The 21,531-nt window shown below is 41.7% G+C and overlaps 1 protein-coding gene across 1 annotated transcript in view; it reads right to left on the reverse strand.

Moving 5' to 3' along the window:
• The window catches only part of LCA5L (lebercilin LCA5 like), a gene marked incomplete at its 3' end in the record, with an annotated part of 39,965 nt that extends 19,864 nt beyond the window's left edge, over positions 1-20,101 (reverse strand). The window contains exons 1-2 of the mRNA XM_079922284.1: positions 19,340-20,101; positions 17,734-17,799 (exon numbers count right to left, since the gene is read on the reverse strand). The remainder of the gene's footprint in view (positions 1-17,733; positions 17,800-19,339) is intronic.
• Positions 20,102-21,531: the final 1,430 nt, after the last annotated feature.

Raw genomic sequence — 21,531 nt, forward strand, 5'->3', positions numbered from 1 at the left:
TGTGTTTGGCTCTGGGAAAGGGTGATCAGGCACTGTCTGGAAGATACCAAGGCCTCTCCACTGGTTATCAAGAGGCAGAAGTAGCACCTCACTGTTGTCTACCGGATGCTGAGGGTCACCTAACTGCAGACATTCATTCAGCTGGGAAAACAACCGGGTGATTCCTCCATGTGTAGTCGGTCATTTTTCCTTCCGCAGAGAGTGATAAAGAAGGGAGTTACCACGTACCTTTCTGAGGCTGTCTTTGGAACGCACACAGCGTGGGGGGCAGCTTCTAAGGGCCTCCGCTGACTCCCACTTCCTGGTATAATCCCGTCCCCTCCAGTGTGACTCAGGTATCGCTTCCAGGGTAAGGTAACTAAAGGATTCTGACTTCCTTCTTAATCACCCTCGCTTTTTCTCTCATTTGCTCACATTGATGGAAGCCAATTGCCGTATTGTAAGCTGACCCACGGGGAAGCACACATGGCAGAAAACTGAAGCCTCAGGCCCACAGCCAGGGAGGACCTGAGGCCCTCCGTCGATCGGGCTGCAGGAGCGGAATCCTACCACCAGCCATTCGGGTGAGCTTGGAACTTCTCCCCGAGTCTGGACGTAACTGCAGCCCCAGCCGACATGCTGAAGCAGCCTTGCGGGACATCCTGAGCCAAAGGACCCAGCTGTGCCCGGATTCCTGACCCACCGGATCAAAAACGTTCGTTGTTGTTTTTCCAGCCAGTAGGTGTTCATTTGAGAACGGGAGACAGACTTATAAAACAGCAAACTTCCGTGTGAATCGATCCCAGGAGGTTATGAAACCACAGTGATCTTGCAGAAAAATGGAAGAACGGGATTTTATGCTAAACAACTTAGTTTATTTAGGTTAATAGATGCTTTCTAGAATGTGTATTTACTTAATTTTGAAAAAATCTATATAATACCATATTTTCTCTATCTCTAATCCATTAATTTTAATAAAATCATGATCTTATCAAAGTAGTTTTTTGGAGTGGTGGCCGAACACACTGTTGTTTTCAGCTGTTAAGTTTTGGGGTGATTTGTTACACAGGTGTAGGTCACTCATACACTCAGATGTATCTTCCCAGGGTGGTTCAGTTTCCAAAAGAGTTACTTGGGCTTAACACAAATTATACCTACCAGAGAGAGAGAACATTTTTATTTATTTTTTAATTTATTTGGCTGTGTCAGATCTTAGTTGCGGCTCACAGGCTTAGTTGCCCTGAGGCATGTGGGATCTTAGTTCCCAGGCCAGGGATCAAACCTGCGTCCCATGCATTGAAAGGCGGATTCTTAACCACTGGACCACCAGGGAAGTCCCCCAAGAGAGAACATTTTTAGAATTCTGAAAATCCCAGGACCCAGAACTGTTCTAAAATTTCTACTTATATAATCGGAATATGGGTTTGTTTGGGTTCACCTGTGAGAATTCCATTCTAATTCATGAAACTGAATCTAAGAGTCATCAGCAAGGTAAAACCAAGTTTGATTTTTTTTGTTTTTTTGCGGTACGCGGGCTTCTCACTGCTGTGGCCTCTCCCGTTGCGGAGCACAGGCTCCGGACGCGCAGGCTCAGCGGCCATGGCTCACGGGCCCAGCCGCTCCGCGGCATGTGGGATCTTCCCAGACCGGGGCACGAACCTGCGTCCCCTGCATCGGCAGGCGGACTCTCAACCACTGCGCCACCAGGGAAGCCCCGCAATTTTGATTTTTGGCTATTCCTAGTCAGCATGTACCTTGAAAGCACATATTAAGCAGCTCTCTGGAATATTCAGTCTGTTAAATGGTAGTTTTCTCATTGATCTGTTAAAAATTGATAGAGGGCTAGTATCAGGCCTATAACTACCTTTAAGTTGATTAAATTGTTTTAGAGTATATTTGTATTAATGTAAGTAGGGCTACACCACATTGTTATCAATAAAAAAATGTAAGCAGTCTCCACATATATGGATTTCTGATTATGTGGTGTATTATTTAAAAATCTAGGCTTTAAGCAAACCTTCTAATGTTCCTTTTTTTTTTTTGGAACTAAAGAGCCGGGAGAAAGATGACTATTTATTTACTTTTTTTTTTTTACATCTTTATTGGAGTATAATTGCTTTACAATGGTGTGTTAGTTTCTGCTTTATAACAAAGTGAATCAGTTATACATGTACATATGTTCCCATATCTCTTCCCTCTTGAGTCTCCCTCCCTCCCACCCTCCATATCCCACCCCTCTAGGTGGTTACAAAGCACCGAGCTGATCTCCCTGTGCTATGCGGCTGCTTCCCACTAGCTATCTATTTTACGTTTGGTAGTGTATATATGTCCATGCCACTCTCTCGCTTTGTCACAGCTTACCCTTCCCCCTCCCCATATCCTCAAGTCTATTCTCTAGTGGTCTGTGTCTTTATTCCCATCTTGCCCCTAGGTTCTTCATGACATTTTTTTCCCCTTAGATTCCATATATATGTGTTAGCATACGGTATTTGTCTTTCTCTTCTGACTTACTTCACTCTGTATGACAGACTCTAGGTCCATCCACCTCACTACAAATAACTCAATTTCGTTTCTTTTTATGGCTGAGTAATATTCCATTGTATATACGTGCCACATCTTCTTTATCCATTCATTCGATGATGGACACTTAGGTTGCTTCCATCTCCTGGCTATTGTAAATAGGGCTGCAATGAACATTTTGGTACATGACTCTTTTTGAATTATGGTTTTCTCAGGGTATATGCCCATAGTGGGATTGCTGGGTCATATGGTAGTTCTATTTGTAGTTTTTTAAGGAACCTCCATACTGTTCTCCATAGTGGCTGTACCAATTCACATTCCCACCAGCAGGGCAAGAGTGTTCCCTTTTCTCCACACCTTCTCCAGCATTTATTGTTTCTAGATTTTTTGATGATGGCCATTCTGACTGGTGTGAGATGATATCTCACTGCAGTTTTGATTTGCATTTCTCTAATGATTAATGATGTTGAGCATTCTTTCATGTGTTCGTTGGCACTCTGTATATCTTTGGAGAAATGTCTATTTAGGTCTCCTGCCCATGTTTAATTTGGGTTGTTTGTTTTTTTGATATTGAACTGCATGAGCTGCTTGTAAATTTTGGAGATTAATCCTTTGTCAGTTGCTTCATTTGCAAATATTTTCTCCCATTCTGAGGGTTGTCTTTTGGTCTTGTTTATGGTTTACTTTGCTGTGTAAAAGCTTTGAAGTTTCATTAGGTCTCATTTGTTTATTTTTGTTTTTATTTCCATTTCTCTGGGAGGTGGGTCAAAAAGGATCTTCCTGTGATTTATGTCATAGAGTGTTTTGCTTATGTTTTCCTCTAAGAGTTTGATAGTTTCTGGCCTTACATTTAGGTCTTTAATCCATTTTGAGCTTATTTTTGTGTATGGTGTTAGGGAGTGTTCTAATCTCATACTTTTACATGTACCTGTCCAGTTTTCCCAGTACCACTTATTGAAGAGGCTGTCCTTTCTCCACTGTACATTCCTGCCTCCTTTATCAAAGATAAGGTGACCATATGTGCGTGGGTTTATCTCTGGGCTTTCTATCCTGTTCCATTGATCTATCTTTCTGTTTTTGTGCCAGTACCATACTGTCTTGATTACTGTAGCTTTGTAGTATAGTCTGAAGTCAGGGAGCCTGATTCCCCCAGCTCCGTTTTTCATTCTCAAGATTGCTTTGGCTATTCGGGGTCTTTTGTGTTTCCATACAAATTGTGAAATTTTTTGTTCTTGTTCTGTGAAAAATGCCAGTGGTAGTTTGATAGGGATTGCATTGAATCTGTAGATTGCTTTGGGTAGTAGAGTCATTTTCACAATGTTGATTCTTCCAATCCAAGAACATGGTATATCTCTCCATCTATATGTATCATCTTTAATTTCTTTCATCAGTGTCTTATAATTTTCTGCATACAAGTCTTTTTTCTCCTTAGGTAGGTTTATTCCTAGATATTTTATTCTTTTTGTTGCAGTGGTAAATGGGAGTATTTTCTTAATTTCACTTTCAGATTTTTCATCACTAGTGTATAGGAAGGCCAGAGATTTCTGTGCATTAATTTTGTATCCTGCTAGTTTACCAAATTCATTGATTAGCTCTAGTAGTTTTCTGGTAGCATCTTCAGGTTTCTCTATATATAGTATCATATCATCTGCAAACAGTGACAGCTTTACTTCTTCTTTTCCGATTTGGATTCTTTTTATTTCCTTAATGTTCCTTTTAATTAATTGATTAATTAATTAATTTAAAATGGTCAGTCAAATGTCATTTATTTAGTGTCTGCCAGGCACTGGGGTTAGGAAAAAGGCAAACTCTGCCTTCAAGGATTTGAAAATAAAGTTAGTAATTATGTAATTAATGCTCACTATATAGTTAGCATACCAGTTTTTGATATCAAATTTATGATAGTGTATAGTTCAAATTTTTGGCACCATATTTTAAACAATTAGTGTTTACAGTATAACAGTGCCCATTTTATTGCACTTGAAACATAATTTCACTATATTGCTATCATTATAGAGTTTATAGTAGTTTCTTTGCTGTTGTGTATGACTCAGGAATACAACCCACAATTAAAAACCTAATGGAAAAATGTGACCCTGTTGATGATATGTTTTTTCTGGAATGCACAGTGGTGAAAAGGGGTGGCTGCTTATAAATACAGTAAGTTTGTATATCACATTCATTTAATTATAGAATGAGAAATGAGAATGTTCAAGATCGAGATATACATCTGAATAATTCTGAATACTACAGTCTTGTGTAGTTGCCTTCAATTCTACTTTTACAACAAGGCGGACCAAAAACTAAACACATGCAAAAACGTTTTAAAATGAATTAATGCGTATCTGCCGTTCTTTACCAAATGTTCCTAAGATGTATGAGAAATCAACTTTGTGTCCTGAGCGGAGGGTTCTTCACACTGTAATATTTATGAAGTTTCCAGGGTAGTGTTTTCTGACATTCTTTGGTCTATTTCTAAGAAAATAATATATTTCAGGGATGTCCCTGGTGGCTCAGTGGGTTAAGAATCTGCCTGCCAATGCATGGGACACGGGTTCAAGCCCTCATCTGGGAAGATCCCACATGCCTTGGAGCAACTAAGCCCAGTGTGCCACAACTACTGAGCCTGCGCTCTAGAGCCTGCGAGCCATAACTACTTAGCCTGCGAGCCACAGCTAGGAAGCCCACATGCCTAGAGCCTGTGCTCCACAACAAGAGAAGCCACTGCAATGAGAAGCCCGCACACTGCAACGAAGAGTAGCCCGTGCTCGCCGCAACTAGAGAAAGTCCGCGTGCAGCAACGAAAACGCAATGCAGCCAAAATTAAATAAATAGATAAATACATTTATATTAAAAAAGAAAATAATACATTCCAAAAAACCTAGAATGATATTACAAAAGGCAAATGTTAAGAGCTCATCAATAAACATTTATATAATTGGAAATTAAAAGTTTCGAACCAGTATTAATTTATATATATTCATTTGCGTATGAATTGCTTTATACTTCACACACTATAAGGCTTTCTCTCTATCAAAGTGAATCAGTTATTGGCAGTTGATTGGGAAATTCTTGGTTGTAGTTATCAAACAGTCCTGCTGAAATAAGATTTGAAGGGGCCACAGCAGAGCAGTGCGTCTCAAAATTTGGGGCACAAAAGATTGTGTGGCCCACCTGCCTGTTCTTTCTTTCTAATAAAAATTTGAACATGAATAATGAAAGTTTTTGGATTATGTGTTACTTGCCTGAAAGCAGCAGGTACTACTGGTGGGCACTGGATCTTATCTTAGAAGCACTGATATTGATAGACTTTAGTATTATGTACTGAAATGTAACCTTCTGACTCAACAATCTCTCTCACAAATTGTCAGATTCTTGGCTTTTATTACAACCAGAAAATCCTAATTCTTAAAGGTAAATATTCTGTAGTGAAGTTATAGTTAATTTATAGGGACCATTTAGTTTTCAAAAAGTGGTTACGGCTATGTTTACCAACCCAAATTATTGTGTGGGTAGGTAACTGTATTCTTAACTGTATTCTCAGTCCTGCTTCGTGGGAAACGGTAGTTTGACTTACAAGTTTTCCCTTTTCTCACCCATTCTCAACACTTCCTATTCTCTTTCCCACTATATTTCCTCTTAGAACATATCACTAGTCTAATTTCATACATATTTTACTTATTCATCTGATTTGTTGCCCGACTTCTCAATTAAATTGTATGCTTCATAATGGCAGTATTTTTGACTGTTTTGTCTACTGCTGTATCCCCTGTGCCTAGAGGAGTTCCTGGGAAATAATGTGTTCAATAAAGATTGACTAAATAAATGAATGTTCAGGGTGCCTCTATGCTTCTTAAGTCCTTTCTCCATATCCATTACTCCTGAAAAACTTCTCACTAGTGCTGACCCAACTCAAGATGCCCTAAATGAATGCTTTCCCAATATGATAAAGAAATATTAATACATATCTCAAACTAAAAACTAATCTCATGCTTAACAGTGAACCATTAATTTACATTGCTGTAAGGATTTAGATAAAGATGTCAATGATCACTTCTGCTAATTAATATTGCTCTGGAGGTACTAGCCAATGAAATTAGACATGGGAAAGAAATAACATATATAAATATTGGAAAAGAAACGGCAAATCATTTATTATGTGCAGGTAACATGATTTTAAACTTATAAAACCCCATACAACAGTATAAAATAAAGGGAATTCAATAAAACTATTGGTTATTAAATGGATATAAAAATCAATCTTTTCTATATGTTAACTGAAATGACTTGGAAAATAGATAAAAAGATCCCACTTACTATATATCAGCTAAAAATTTAGAACATCGGATACAGGTTTAATACAAATAATATGAAAAAAACTTTTAAACTACTGAAAGAAATAAAAGAAGATTTATGCAATTGGAAAGACATATAGTGTTCTTATATAAGAAGGACCAAGGTGATAAAGATGTAAATTCTCCCTAATTTAATGTACATAATCACAGTATTCCTAGTAAAAATGTCAAGAGTAACTTTTTTTGGAAATGTGACAAGATCATACTAAATTCATATAATTATGAATATGAAAAATGCATAAGAACAAAAGGATTTTTAAAAAATGATGAGAAGGGACTACCTCTATCAGATATTGTGATATAAAGCTATAGTCATTAAAAGAGCCTGATAATAGTGCTTGAATAGACAGAGCAATATAATGTAATAAAGAGTTCAGAAACAGAAACAAATACATATGGAAACCTAGTATAAGATAAAGGTGGAGAAAAGCAGACTTCCAAGAAATGATGGTGTGGGGCAACAGGCTAGACATCTGTCTGGAAATCAGAACAAAAGTGAATTCTTATTACATTTCTTACACTTAAATATTAGATGAATTAAAAATGTAAATGTTGAAAGAAAACATGGAGTGTAAGAAATAAAGCTCACAAACCACAAAGGAAACAATTAGTAAAAATGGCTGCATAAAATTTTTTAAAAGCTTTTTTATTCAGATATACTTGATTTACAATATTATATGTTTCATGTGTACAACATAGTGATTCTCACAATTTTTAAAGGTTATACTCCATTTACAGTTATTATAAATTTTTGGCTATATTCCCTGTGCTGTACAATATAGCCTTGTAGGTTATTTATTTTATACATGATAATTTGTACTTATCACCTACCCTTCTCCACTCCCTATCCTCACTCATAACCACTAGTTTGTTCTCTATATCTGTGAGTCTATTTCTTTTTTGTTACATTTACTAGTTTATTTTATTTTTCAGATTCCACATATAAGTGATACCATACAATATTTGTCTTTCTCTATTTTTACTTAGCATAAAAACCTCCAAGTCCATCCATGTTGTTGCAAATGGCAATATTTCATTCTTTTTTATGACTAAGTAGTATTCCATGTATATGTATATGTATGTGTGTGTGTGTGTATACACACACATATATACCACATCTTCTTTATCCATTCATTTGGTAATGGACACTTAAGTTGCATCCAAATCTTGGCTATTGTACATAATGCTGCTATGAACATTGTGGTGCATATATGTTTTTGAATCAATGTTTTCATTCTCTTCAGATATATACCCAGGAGTAGAATTGCTGGGTCATGTGGTAGTTCTATTTTTTGTTTTTTGAGGAAATTCCATACTGCTTTCCACAGTGGCTGCACCAACCTGCATTTTTATCAGCCGTGCACAAGGGCTCCCTTTCCTCCACATCCTCCCCAACACTTGTTATTTATGGTCTTTTTGATCATAGTCATTCTAACAGGCTTCAGGTGATATCTCATTTTGGTTTCGATTTACATTTCTCAGATGATTAATGATGTTGAGCATCTTTCATGTGCCTTTTGGCCATTTGTATATCTCCTTTGAAGAAATGTCTATTCAGATCTTTTGCCCATTTTTTAATGGGGTTGTTTGTTTTTCTGACATTGAGTTGTATGAGCTGTTTATATATTTTTGGATATTAACCCCTTATAGGTTATATCATTTGCATACATCTTCTCCCAGTCCATAGGTTGTCTTCTTGTTTTGTCAGTGGCTTCCCTGGCTGTGCATAAGCTTTTAAGTTTAATTAGGTCCTGCTTGTTTATTCTTGTTTTTGTTTCCTTTGTCTTAGGAGACAGATCAAAAAAAATATTGCTACAATTTATGTCAGAGTGTCCCACCTGGACTTCTTGGTGGTCCAGTAGTTAAGACTCCGCACTTCCTACAGGGGGGCATAGATTCGATCCCTGGTCCGGGAACTAAGATCTCACATGCTGCATGGTGCGGTCAAAAAAAGAAAAGCATCCCACCTATGTTTTCTTCTAGGAGTTTTATGGTTTCCAGTCTTGCATTTAGGTCTTTAATCCATTTTGAGTTTATTTTTATTATTTATTAAAAGATTTATTTGTTATTTATTTATTTATTTGGCTGTGTTGGGTCTTAGTTTTGGCACATGGGATCTTTGTCGAGGCGTGCAGGATCTTTCGTTGCAGCATACAGGCTTCTCTCTAGGTGTGGCATGCGGGTCTTCTCTTCTATAGTTGTGGCGTGCAGGCTCGAGAGCATGTGGGCTCTGTAGTTTGTGGCACGCAGTTTCTCTAGTTGAGTTGTGTGGGCTCAGTAGTTGTGGTGCCTGGGCTTAGTTGCCCCGTGGCATGTGGGATCTTAGTTCCCTAACCAGGGATCAAACCCACGTCTCCTGCATTGGAAGGCAGGTTCTTTACCACTGGACCACCAGGGAAGTTCCTTGAGTTTATTTATTTATTTTAAAAATTTTATTTATTTTTTTATACAGCAGGTTATTATTACTTATCTGTTTTATACATATTAGTGTATCCTTGAGTTTATTCTTGTATATGGTGTTAGAATATGCTCTAATTTCATTCTTCTACATGGAGCAGTCCAGTTTTCCCAGCACTACTTATTGAAGAGGCTGTCTTTTCTCCATGGTATGTTCTTGCCTCCTCTGTGTTAGATTAGTTGACCATAAGTGCATGGTTTTGTTTCTGGGCTCTCTATTCTGTTTCATTGATCTATGTGGCTGTTTTTGTGCCAGTACCATACTGTTTTGATTAATGTAGCTTTGTAGTATAGTCTGAAGTCAGGGAGTGTGATACCACCAGCTCTGTTCTTTTTCAAGATTGTTTTGGGTATTTGGGGTCTTTTGTGCCTCCATACAAATTTTAAAATTATTTGTTCTAGTTCTGTGAAAAGTGTCCTTGGTATTTTGCTAGGGATTGCATTGAATCTGTAGATTGCCTTTGGTAGGATGGTTATTTTGACAATACTAATTCTTCCAATCCATGAACACAGTATATCTTTCCATCTGTTTGTGTCATCTTCAGTATATTTAATTGGTGTCTTATAGTTTTCCAAGTACAGGTCTTCTACATCCTTAGGTAGGTTTATTCCTAGGTATTTTATTCTTTTTAATGTGATGGTAAATGGGACTGTTTCCTTAATTTCTCTTTCTGATAGCTTGTTGTTAGTATATAGAAATGCAACAGATTTCTCTATATTAATTTTGTATCCTTCAACTTTATTGATTGATGAGTTCCAGGAGTTTTTTGGTGGCGTCTTAAGGATTTTCTATGTATAGTATCATGTCATCTGCAGTGACAGTTTTACTGCTTCCTTTCCAATTTGGATTCCTTTTTCTTGTCCGATTGCTGTGGTTAGGACTTCCAACACTATGTTGAATAAAAGTGGTGAGAGTGGGCATCCTTGTCTGGTTCCTGATCTTAGGGGAAACGCTTTCAGCTTTTCATCATTGAGTATGATGTTAGCTGTGAACTGTATATATATATATATATATATATATATATATATATATATATATATATATATAAAATATATATATATATAGCATTTATTATGCCGTATATAGCATTTATTATGTTGGGTCTCTATACTCACTCTCTGGAGGGTTTTTTTTTTTTGTAATCATAAATTGATGTTAGCTGTTGTCAAAAGCTTTTTCTGCATCTACTGAGATGGTCATATGGTATTTATTCTTCAATTTGTTAATGTGGTGTATCACATTGATTGATTGATTTGCAGATATTGAATCATCCTTGCATCCCTGGGATAAATCCTGCTTGATAATGGTGTATGACCCTTTTAATGTATTGTTGGATTTGGTTTGCTAATATTTTGTTGAGCATTTTTGCATCTATGTTCGTCAGTGATATTGGCCTATAATTTTTTTTTTTTGGTGATATCGTTGTCTGGTTTTGGTATCAGGGTGATGCTGGCCTTGTAAAATGAGTTCAGAAACATTCCTTCCTCTGCAATTTTTTTGGAATAGTTTGAGAAGGATAGGTGTTAACTCTTCTCTAATGTTTGGTAGAATTCACCTGTGAAGCCATCTGGTCCTGGACTTTAGTTTGTTGAAACTTTAAAAAAAATTATTATTTCTGATTCAATTTCATTACTAATGAAATTGTAATTGGTCTGTTCATATTTTCTATTTCTTCCTGGTTCAGTCTTGGGAAACTGTACATTTCTAGGAATTTGTCCATTTCTTCTAGGTTGTACATTTTATTGGAATATAGTTGGTCGTAGTAATCTTTTATGATCCTTTGTTTTTCTGTGGTGTCAGTTGTAACTTCTTTTTCATTTCTGATTTTATTGATTCGGGCCTCTTTTTTTTTTTTTTTGATGAGTCTGGCTAAAGTTTTATCAATTTTGTGTATCTTTTCAGAGAACCAGCTCTTAGTTTCATTGATCTTTTCTATTGTGTCTTAGTCTCTATTTATTTCTGCTCTGATCTTAATGATTTCTTTCCTTCTACTAACTTTGGGTCTTGTTTGTTCTTCTTTCTCTAGTTCCTTTAGATGTAAGGTTAGGTTGTTTATATGAGATTTTTTGTTTCCTGAGGTAAGCTTGTACTGCTATAAGCTTCCCTCTTAGAAATGCTTTTGCTGCATCCCATGGATTTTGGATCCTTGTGTTCTTGCTTTCATTTGTCTCCAGGTATTTTTTTAATATCTGATTTGATTTCTTCAGTGATCCATTGGTTGTTTAGTAGCATATTATTTAGCCTCCATGTGTTTGTTTTTTTTGCTGTCTTTTTTTTTCTCCTTGCAGTTGATTTCTAGTCTCATAGCATTGCAGTCAGAAAAGATGCTTGATATATTTCAATATTCTTAAATTTACCGAGACTTGTTTTGTAGCCTAGTATGTAATCTGTCCTGAAGAATGTCCCATGTGCACGTAAAAAGAATGTGTATTCTGCTGCTTTTGGATGGAAAAAGCACCCCCCCCAAAAAATCTATCTATCTATATATATATGTGTTCTCATATGTCATTTAAAGCCAGAACTTCCTTATTGATTTTCTGTCTGGATGATCTGTCCATCAATGTAAGTGGAGTGTTAACGTCCCCTATTATTATTGTGCTGCTGTCAATTTCTCCCTTTTTTTCTGTTATGTATTTAAGTGCTCCTATTTTGGATGCATATATAAAAATTTAAAACTTCTCTATAACAAAAAAAAAATCATAATGTTAAAAGGCACTTCAGAAACTGAGAAAACTATTTTCAACACATATGACAAAGAGCTAATTCCTTAACTTACAAAGAACTCTTATGATACTCCATAAGTAAAATGGGCAAAGGGTATGAACACATTACAGAACAAGCACATTACAGCAACACAGACAACCAAAAATATATATAAAATGTTTTTCAAACTTGCTCTTAATGAAATGCCAATCAAAAGAATTAGATTCCAGTTTCACCTATCAGAATGGCAAAAATTTAAAAATTGGATGAAACGTTGTTATTGTACCCATGATTAATAGTAATGCTGATACTGCCTGGTTGTTAAAAAAATAAAAGACTGGGGCTTCCCTGGTGGCGCAGTGGTTGAGAGTCCGCCTGCCGATGCAGGGGACACGGGTTCGTGCCCTGGTCCGGGAAGATCCCACATGCTGCGGAGCGGCTGGGCCCGTGAGCCATGGCAGCTGAGCCTGCGCGTCCGGAGCCTGTGCTCCACAATGGGAGAGGCCACAGCAGTGAGAGGCCCGCGTACCGCAAAAAAAAATAAATAAATAAATAAAAGACTGAAATATATCTTTGTATGTGTGGATATGCAAAGATCTCCAAGTCATGTTCCTAATCATTGTCTACATGTTGCTCATCACCTGCCATAAAGAAAGGAGTTAAAATCCTAGTTTTAAGATTTAGGCCACATTTGGTACTGTGTTAGGCTGAATACTGTCCCCTGCCCCGAAGGATGTCCACATCTTAATCCCTAGAAACTGTGAATCCCCAGGACCTGTGAACACAATGTGATAACTGCATAGAGCAAAAGGAACTTTGCAGATGACCACTTGAAGGATATTGATTGAGGTGGGGAGATTATCCTGAATTATCCTGGTTTATCCATGTGGGCCTGATACAATTACAAAAACCTTTATAAGAGGTACACAGGGGGAGTCAGTCAGAAGATAGCAGTGGGATGAGGGAGGAAGAGGCAGAGACAGATGTTTTCCTGCTGGCTTTGAGGGTGTTGGAAGGGGGTCACAGGCCAAATACTGGCTGTTCTAGAAGCTGTTAAGAGGCAAGGGAATGGATTCTCCCCTGGAATCCCTGGAAGGGACCAACCCTGCTGATATCTTAATTTTTAGCCTTATGAGACTCACTTCAGACTTCTGACCTCCAGAACTATAAGAGAATAAATCTGTGTTGTTCTAAGCCAGAGTTTGTGGTATTTGTTAGAGCAGCAACAGGAGACTAATAGAAGTTATCATGAAAAACATCATAAATCAAAATGAGACTAAAAGCAGGCTATTAAAATGTAAATGAAACATACTATTATCAACTTCAAGAAGTCAATGAAGAGGATGACTTCACGTGCTTTGGGGAAATAACTTAACGCTCTCAAAACCATCTTGCTATACCTTGTCTGGACTACACCTAGGAGAAAGATCACCAACTCTGGGGAGCTGGTGGGATGGTTTCAGAAAAACTAGCTGGGGAAACGAGCAAACTCCCTTATCAAGCACTCAGGACGGGGATTTTAAAGAGCAAGAAGGCTGGCCCTTGCGCAGGGGCTTCGGTGGAGGCATGCCCGGAGGCTGAGAGGGCTGGGTGGGGAGGAGAAGTGTGGGGGTGTGTGACAAAAGGTGACAGGTAGTGGCAAGATCAGGAAATTAATTACACAGAGCAAACAAGATAATTGAGGAAATAAATAAATATATTTAGAATCATAGAAGACAAGTTTATTTCTGCCTGAAAGGGTTTTACTTACATAGAAAGGGGGACGTCTAGAAATAACTGAGGTGTGCGATTAGAATAGGGAATATTGGGTTAATATAATATATACACACATATTTTATATATATTATATATATATATACACACACACGAGGATAGCTAGTTACCAATCTATGTGCGTATATGTGCATATGTGCGTGCCTGTGTGTGTGTGTGTGTGTGTGCGCGCGCGTGTGTGTGGGGGTAATTTTTCTAACTCTGCCGAAGGCCTAGAAGCAATGACACCCCGGTAACAATAAGCACACTCAGCATCATTCTCCACTAAATACCATTCTCTACTAAAGGGAATTAGGGTTCCTCAGAGAAATGGACGATTCCAGGCTTGGGGCAGGCAAAGTACAAGATAAGGCTGGTATGTGAAAAAGGACACAGAAGCCAACTTGAAGTTTTCACTGATCAAATCTAGGACAATTTGAGCATCAAAATAAATAAGGATGAAATAAGATGACAACCTATTAAATAAGATAGGAACCCATGAGTCCATACTAATACAAATGAATAAATAAACAGAGAAAGCTCTTCCTTATGGTAGAATGACAGCTAATAAATGTACAAGGAATGGCTGAAAGGGTCAATGACTGTTTGATGGCTATCAGAGAGGTAGTTGAAGCAGGCAGGACTTGTCAGTGGATGCTAAAGGCCAGTGAACAGAAGTCTGATAAAGAACGGGATCTGGGATAACACTAATCAAATACAAAAGGAAAGAGGGTGGCTTTGTGGAGAAACCTGGCAGACACCTTGACCATCACCAGGTCAGCAAGGCCCGCACCACCAGTGGGACAGGGGGACCTCATGTGCCTCCCGGAAACTGAGAAGAGCACAGGGTCATCCCTGTGGTCTCCCTGCCAGGATCAGGCCTGAGTCAGGTCAGGGGGAGACACCGACCAGACCCAGGTTGAGGGTCTTCCTACAAAACAAAAGGCCTGAACTCTTTGACTTAAAGTTCAGCAGAATGTTAAATACCAGAAAAGCTCTTCCCTTAGCTTATAAAAATAGTTATAAAAATAGGCAAGATGATCACATACCTCAAGGCTTTCAAGAACACGATTTCTAACACTGTGTCCACTTTTAAGATGATGTGTCCCAATTTTTGGCTTCAGAAATGTGGTTGCTCTAATATTGAAGAAAGGAAGTTTAAGAATGAACACTGGGGGACATCCCTGGTGGCACAGTGGTTAAGAATCTGCCTGCCAATGCAGGGAACATGGGTTCGATCCCTGGTCTGGGAAGATCCCACATGCCATGGAGCAGCTAAGCCCGTGCACCATAACTACTGAGCCTGTGCTCTAGAGCCTGCGAGCCACAAGTACTGAAGCCCATGAGCCACAAGTACGGAAGCCCGCGTGCCTAAAGCACGTGCTCTGCAACGAGAGAAGCCACCACAATGAGAAGCCCACGCACCGCGACAAAGAGTAGCCCCTGCTCTTCACAACTAGGGAAAACCCACGCACAGCAACGAAGACCCAACGCAGCCGAAAAAAGAAAGGAATGAACACTGGAATTAAGAAGAGAGGAAGTATGCTACAGAAGGAAAAAGGCTTGTGTGGCGAGATGTCTGAGTCCTAGTTCCAGCTCTGCCACTACTAGCTAGCTGCCTGGCCTCAATGGTTTAATGTACGAAGTTTGCTGTTTTCAATGACGTTTAAGGTTTAGTCCGGCATGAAAGCCCATCAATTAAATATACCTATATACATCAGAAATCTCAGGCTTTATTGGATAACATGGAATTGTGCCATTCAAGCTTTGGATGGTTATAGACAAGTTATGTAGGTTTTGGTTATTTAACAATTTTATATATTTAATTGATTGTTGACAAAGAGCTCAAATTCATCCCCAGACTCAGCTTCCCAAGGCAGCGCCTTCAGGGTTAGAAGCTGTGCCTCTCTGCTCCCAGCAGGTGGCGGCAAATGCAGCTCCTGCATGGGCTACAGGAAGAGCCCACACTCTAGGGCTACATGCACAGACGCGTGAACTTTTAGCGCCCCCTCCCGGCCACTGCCACATTTCTTTTTAATTTACAGTGTTGACCTGATTCCTTTTTACTAGAATTTTCACTCTGTCTATTTTAATAAAATTCTACGAAAATATCCCACATTTGATGTTACACATTCGAATGTCCGTTTCATTCATTCTTTCAACACACATTTGAGTGTGTACCATGTGCCAGGAGCTGTGTGAGGTGTGGAGGGTATAATGAACACAGAAATGTGTCTGTTTTCGTGGAGCTAACACGTCGGTAATAAAATAATCACAACAGTGACTGTTCTAAGTGTTTTAAAGGAAAGAGCTACAACTCTGTGAGGATATATGGCAAAGAAGCCTGATCTAGACAGTGACCTGGGAGTTTCCCTAGAGCGGTGCATTCTAAGTTGAGATATGCAGGGTCAGTGGGAATTGACTGGGCAAAGAGGAATGGAGGGTGGGAAGGAAGAACAGCACAGAGAAGGCAGTGCCAGGGCTGGCGCGTAGAGGAGGCCCCTGTGGCTGGGCCCCGTGACAAGGGCCAGCGGTTCCAGATGGGGCTCCAGAGGTCGGGGGGTGAACAGCTGCAGGGTCACTGGAAGGCATGTTTATGGTCTGGATCTTTCATCCAAGAGGAACAGCCAGCTAGCAGTAAGCAAAAGAGAGAGAGGCTGGGGAAGGGATGATCTGCGCTGCCTCCCGAAGAGGTGACTCTGGCTGCAGCGGGGGAGAACAGAAGAGGGAAGAGTCAGAGAGCAGCGGATGCAGGAGGCGGGACGAAGGAAGGCGGGAGCTTGGACCAAGGCGCCCGTGATGATGTGAAAGATGCACAGGGGACAATGTCACCAGGACTTGGTGACCCACTGGATGCTGGGGTGAGGGAAAAGGTCAAGGGGTCCCAGTGGGTGGGGTGGTGGGAGACTGCCAGGTCTCGCGCGTGTTGAGTTGCAGGGGTCTGAGAGGTATGAAGAGGCACTGCTGCCCAGCAGCTGGACCTATGGGAGCCGGAGGATCAGAAGGCTGGGCGTGGCTGAGGGTGCAGAAGCCCAGGGAAGACAGTGCTTCGCGAGTGGGAGGGGAGCAGCAGTGTCAAACTTACGTGCTGCTGAGAGACTGAACAAGACGTGGCCGGGAACGTCTGATGAGCGGTGTTAGTGCAGGGCAGACTGGAGTGGGTCGAGGAATGAGAGGCAGGGAATGCACACACTGAATATGGCAATTCTTTACCAAAGTTTGCCTGTCAAGGGGGATGAGAAATTGAGCAATAACTGGAAAATGAAAGAGAACTGAGGTCAAGGAAGTTTGTTTCTGTTTCTTTTGTGATGGGAGGTCTTGAGCATGTTTTTTTTTGCGGTACGCGGGCCTCTCACTGTTGTGGCCTCTCCCGTTGCGGGGCACAGGCTCCGGACGCGCAGGCTCAGCGGCCACGGCTCACGGGCCCAGCCGCTCCGCGGCATGTGGGATCCTCCTGGACTGAGGCACGAACCTGCGTCCCCTGCATCGGCAGGCGGACTCCCAACCACTGCGCCACCAGGGAAGCCCTTGAGCATGTTTAAAAGCCGAGGGAAAGCGCCAGTCAAGATGGAAGAGGTGATGACACAGGTGAGAGAATGGACAGCCGAGAGTGACAGCAAGTGGGAGTGGGTGAGATCCAAACCACAGGGGGGTTGCAGTTGTGGCAGCTGAAGATGGAGGAGATTCCCCTCAGGTGGCTTTAAGAGCCTCTATGAAGTGACAGGACAAGGGGAGGCTGGAGGGCGGAACATCCTATAGACCCTCTGCAAGTTGCAGCTGCCCTACCATTATACTTTGGTCCGTCAGGGTTTCACTAGATGGAAAAAGAGACAATGGAGGCTGGGGGTTTGCAACTGGCAAGGGGACAGGTGTCTGGGGCCATTAGCTCCCTGAGGGCAGGGACCTGTCATATCAATCACTGCCTCACGCTGTGCCTGACTGGAGTATCAGCGCCCAGGTACTTACTATCAAAGTGATCAGCGTAGGAATGCTCACTTGTCTTCATTTCAATTTGCCTCTTTTGGTGCTTCTCTAAAAAACCAAAAAAGAAAGAATACAGAACAGACAGAGCGTAAATTCCTACGTGACTTTTTTTCTCACTTGGAAGAATTCTTTCATTCTTCCGTAAAGTCAGTTTTAAAGTTCTTGCCATAGATCTATCCAGAGACACTGTCATATATCTCAGAAAGCTAAAGGGCATCTTTCAATTTTTAGCTTAATCGTAAGGTGCTTACGTAGCTTCGTCTACTTTGTTTAAAAGTCGCAAAAATGCATACTAAAAATGTTGTATTTTTATCTATGGAAACTATAAAATTCATATACTTCAAAAAAAAAACGTACATGAAATAACACAGAAAAAGAAAACAGCATAAGGCTGTCTATACTCAAGGCAGGGAGACCAATTAGGAGGCTACTGAAATAATCCAGGCCTGGACCAGGGTGCTGACAGTGGGCATTGGATACGTTCTGAAGGATGTGTTGACAGACTGAATGTGGGGAGGGAGAGAAACAGGAGTCAAGGAGGACACTAATGCCCAGACAACTTGGGAGAATGGCTTCCAGTAACTGGGGTGGGTAAAAGCAAGGGAGGAGCAGGTTTGCGGGAATGTTCTCGACTTGCTGTGCTCGAGATGCCTTAGACATCTAAGCAGAGATATGGGCAGGCAGACATGCGTCTGAAGTTCAGAGGAGGGTCAGGACTGCAGCTACACATGTGGGGTTCACTCGCATTTAGATGGGTTTTGAGCCTATGAGACTGGATGAATTCACCTAGGAAGTGAGGGTAGATTAAAAAAAAAAAGTTCGAGGTCATGGGTGGCAGTGAAAAACTGGCCTGAAAACTTAACCGCTGGCACACGTGTGGCAAGGAAATGTTAAAGCACCACCGGGAAATTGTGGACAGAGGGCTCCAAGGCTGAGTTGAGCGGGTGAGGGACAAAAACACAGAAGACACTGCAAAGGATTCAGATTTCCCAGGGATGGGGATTAGGGAAATGTCAGCGCTAAGGTTAGAAGGAAAAAACAAAGCAAAAGCAAGCAGGCAGATGCAAAATTTAAGGTGACAGATTCAGATATAAAAGAAAAATGTCGGCGAAAGCCTGCAAGTTGGTGAAGGGGTGAAATCGGCCCCAGCGTGGCGGGGCAGGAAGAAGGCGTGGCCGGAAGGCGGGTAAGGTGACTGGCCGGGCCCCTCCCCCGGGCCATACCCGGGCCAGCTCGGCACCGCCCCCTGCCCGAAAGCCTCCAGCGGCCAGTCCGCGTGCGGGCTGGTCCGCGGGTCCCCGGGCCAGCGTGGGCTTGTGAGTGTGTTGCGTGGGCGCAGTCACAGTGTCTGAACTGGGAAGAAGGACGCCGAGGGCCGCTCTTCACCAGGCTGCGCTTTGCAGGAGGAAGCGGCCTCACGGCTTGCCTACGTTACCAACTGCAGAGCCAAGCAGCGAGGCCCGAGCTGGGCAGGGGCCAGGACTGAGGAACCGGGCGACACCGGAAGACTCGGAAAGTTAGCAGCAGGCTCGGCTGGGGCAGGGCGGAGACTTTCGGCTGTGGGGCGCGGCGGCAGCGGGTCTGTTACCTGCTCCGCGCGGCTGCCGCTGCAGCGCCAACCTCGCGGCCTCCTGGCTCTGACGCGTCGCCCTGGAAACCGGCGCGCGGGGCTTTCTGGGACTGGCCGGGCAGGAGGGGAGGAACGAGAGGCGGGGCCGCGAGGCCTACGCGCACGCGCACCCGGGTCCGCGCCTCTGTCCCGGGCCAGGTGTCCAGGTTCGGGTTGTGAGGCCTGCCTCACCTAACTCTTCCGTGAGGGTGAACTTAGCTGGCTGCATAGACTTTCGCAAACAAGCCTCCAGCCACCCCTCCTCGGCGCCCAGGATCCCGCCTACGCCCTGGCCGCGCTCGGGCCGAGCGAGCTGACCCCGCGGTTCCTTCCCGCGCCCGGTAGCTCTCGCCCGCGCACCGGGTGTTTTGAATCTGAGTCCGATGCACATGTCCGGTTCCCAGCCTGGGAGGGCCGTGGACTAAGCGCAGAGCGCTTCTGTTAACCTTTATAAAGATGGATTTCTTGGTGGAAGAAAATCTGATCACAAAGCAATGCATGTTTGGTGTAGAGAAGTTACCATGTACAGGAAAGTACCAAGAAAAAGTAAAAATCACCTATAAAAATTATAGGTGATTTTGTAAAAAAAAAAATTATTTATGGCCGTGTTGCGTCTTCGTTTCTGTGCGAGGGCTTTCTCTAGTTGCGGCGAGCGGGGGCCACTCTTCATCGCGGTGCGCGGGCCTCTCAATACCGCGGCCTCTCGTTGCGGAGCACAGGCTCCGGACGCGCCATGGCTCACGGGCCCAGTTGCTCCGTGACACGCGGGATCTTCCCAGATCAGGGCTTGAACCCGTGTCCCCTGCATCGGCAGTCAGACTCCCAACCACTGCGCCACCAGGGAAGCCCTATAGGTTATTCTTAGTGATTGCATAGGAGTTTTCAGTGATGCGTAGGCATAATTAACGAACAATAACATTATTTCTTTTTTTCCTCTTCCCTCCTCCTCACCCTCCCATTGTATCAATGCCCTGTTGAATGTCCTTGTAGATGAATCCTAGGGGTCACCCCGACTGTTTTTTTAGGATAAATTCCTACATGTGAAGTTGAAGGATCAAAGGATAGACCCACTTTGAGGCTTTCTGAAGGTATACGAAAGTTTGCCTTCCAGGCAAATGTCTCCAATCCTTAATCCACATTTGCGGATAATCTTATTTCTTTTAAAAATGGATGTCCATGTAGGGGCTTCCCTGGTGGCGCAGTGGTTGAGAGTCCGCCTGCCGATGCAGGGGACACGGGTTTAAGCCCTGGTCCGAGAAGATCCCACATGCCACGTAGCACCTAAGCCCGTGTGCCACAACTACTGAGCCCATGTGCCACAGCTACACACACCTAGAACCCATGCTCCACAACAAGAGAAGCCACCGCAATGAGAAGCCCACGCGGTGCAACAGAGTAGACCCCGCTCGCCACAACTAGAGAAAGCCTGTGTGCAGCAATGAAGACCCAATGCAGCCAAAAATAAATAAATAAAATTTAAAAATTAAAAAAAAGTATGCCCATGTTATTGTCAAAAAGTGACACCTTACTTTGAGTTTTTCACAACTTCGATTACTAGGAAGGATAGGCATTTTTGTTGTACTTTCAGTGACCATTTGTACTTATTTTGTGATTTGCCTTTTGCCCACTTTTTCAGTTGGCGTTCATCTTTGTAAAAATTGATTTGTTAGAACTTTTGACATTCTGTAAAACTCGGACTATGGTATATGCTGCAGATATTTCCTTCAGTTTGTCAACTACCTTTGAATTTTGTTTATACTGTATCTTGTATTTGTGTAGCTCAAATTTATCACATTTCCCTTTATGGTTTTTTCATTTTGTTTTTATGTAATAGGGGGCAGTGGGCATCTCCAAGCAGACCCTGTTTTTTCTTTTTTTTTTTAAATTTTATTGAAGTATAGTTGATTTACAATGTTGTGTTAATTTCTTCTGTACAGCAAAATGACTCAGTTTTATATATATATATATATATATATATATACACACACACACACACATATATATATATTCCTCTTCATATTCTTTTCCATTATGGCTTATCAAAGTATATTGAACATAGTTCCCTGTGCTATACAGTAAGACCTTGTTGTTTTTCCATTCTGTATATAATAGTTTGCATCTGCTAATCCCAAACTCCCATTCCTTCCTTCCCCTACACCCCTCCCACTTGG

Source organism: Stenella coeruleoalba (assembly GCF_951394435.1).
Source record: "Stenella coeruleoalba genome assembly, chromosome: 5".
In the NCBI taxonomy this organism is placed as follows: domain Eukaryota; kingdom Metazoa; phylum Chordata; class Mammalia; order Artiodactyla; family Delphinidae; genus Stenella; species Stenella coeruleoalba.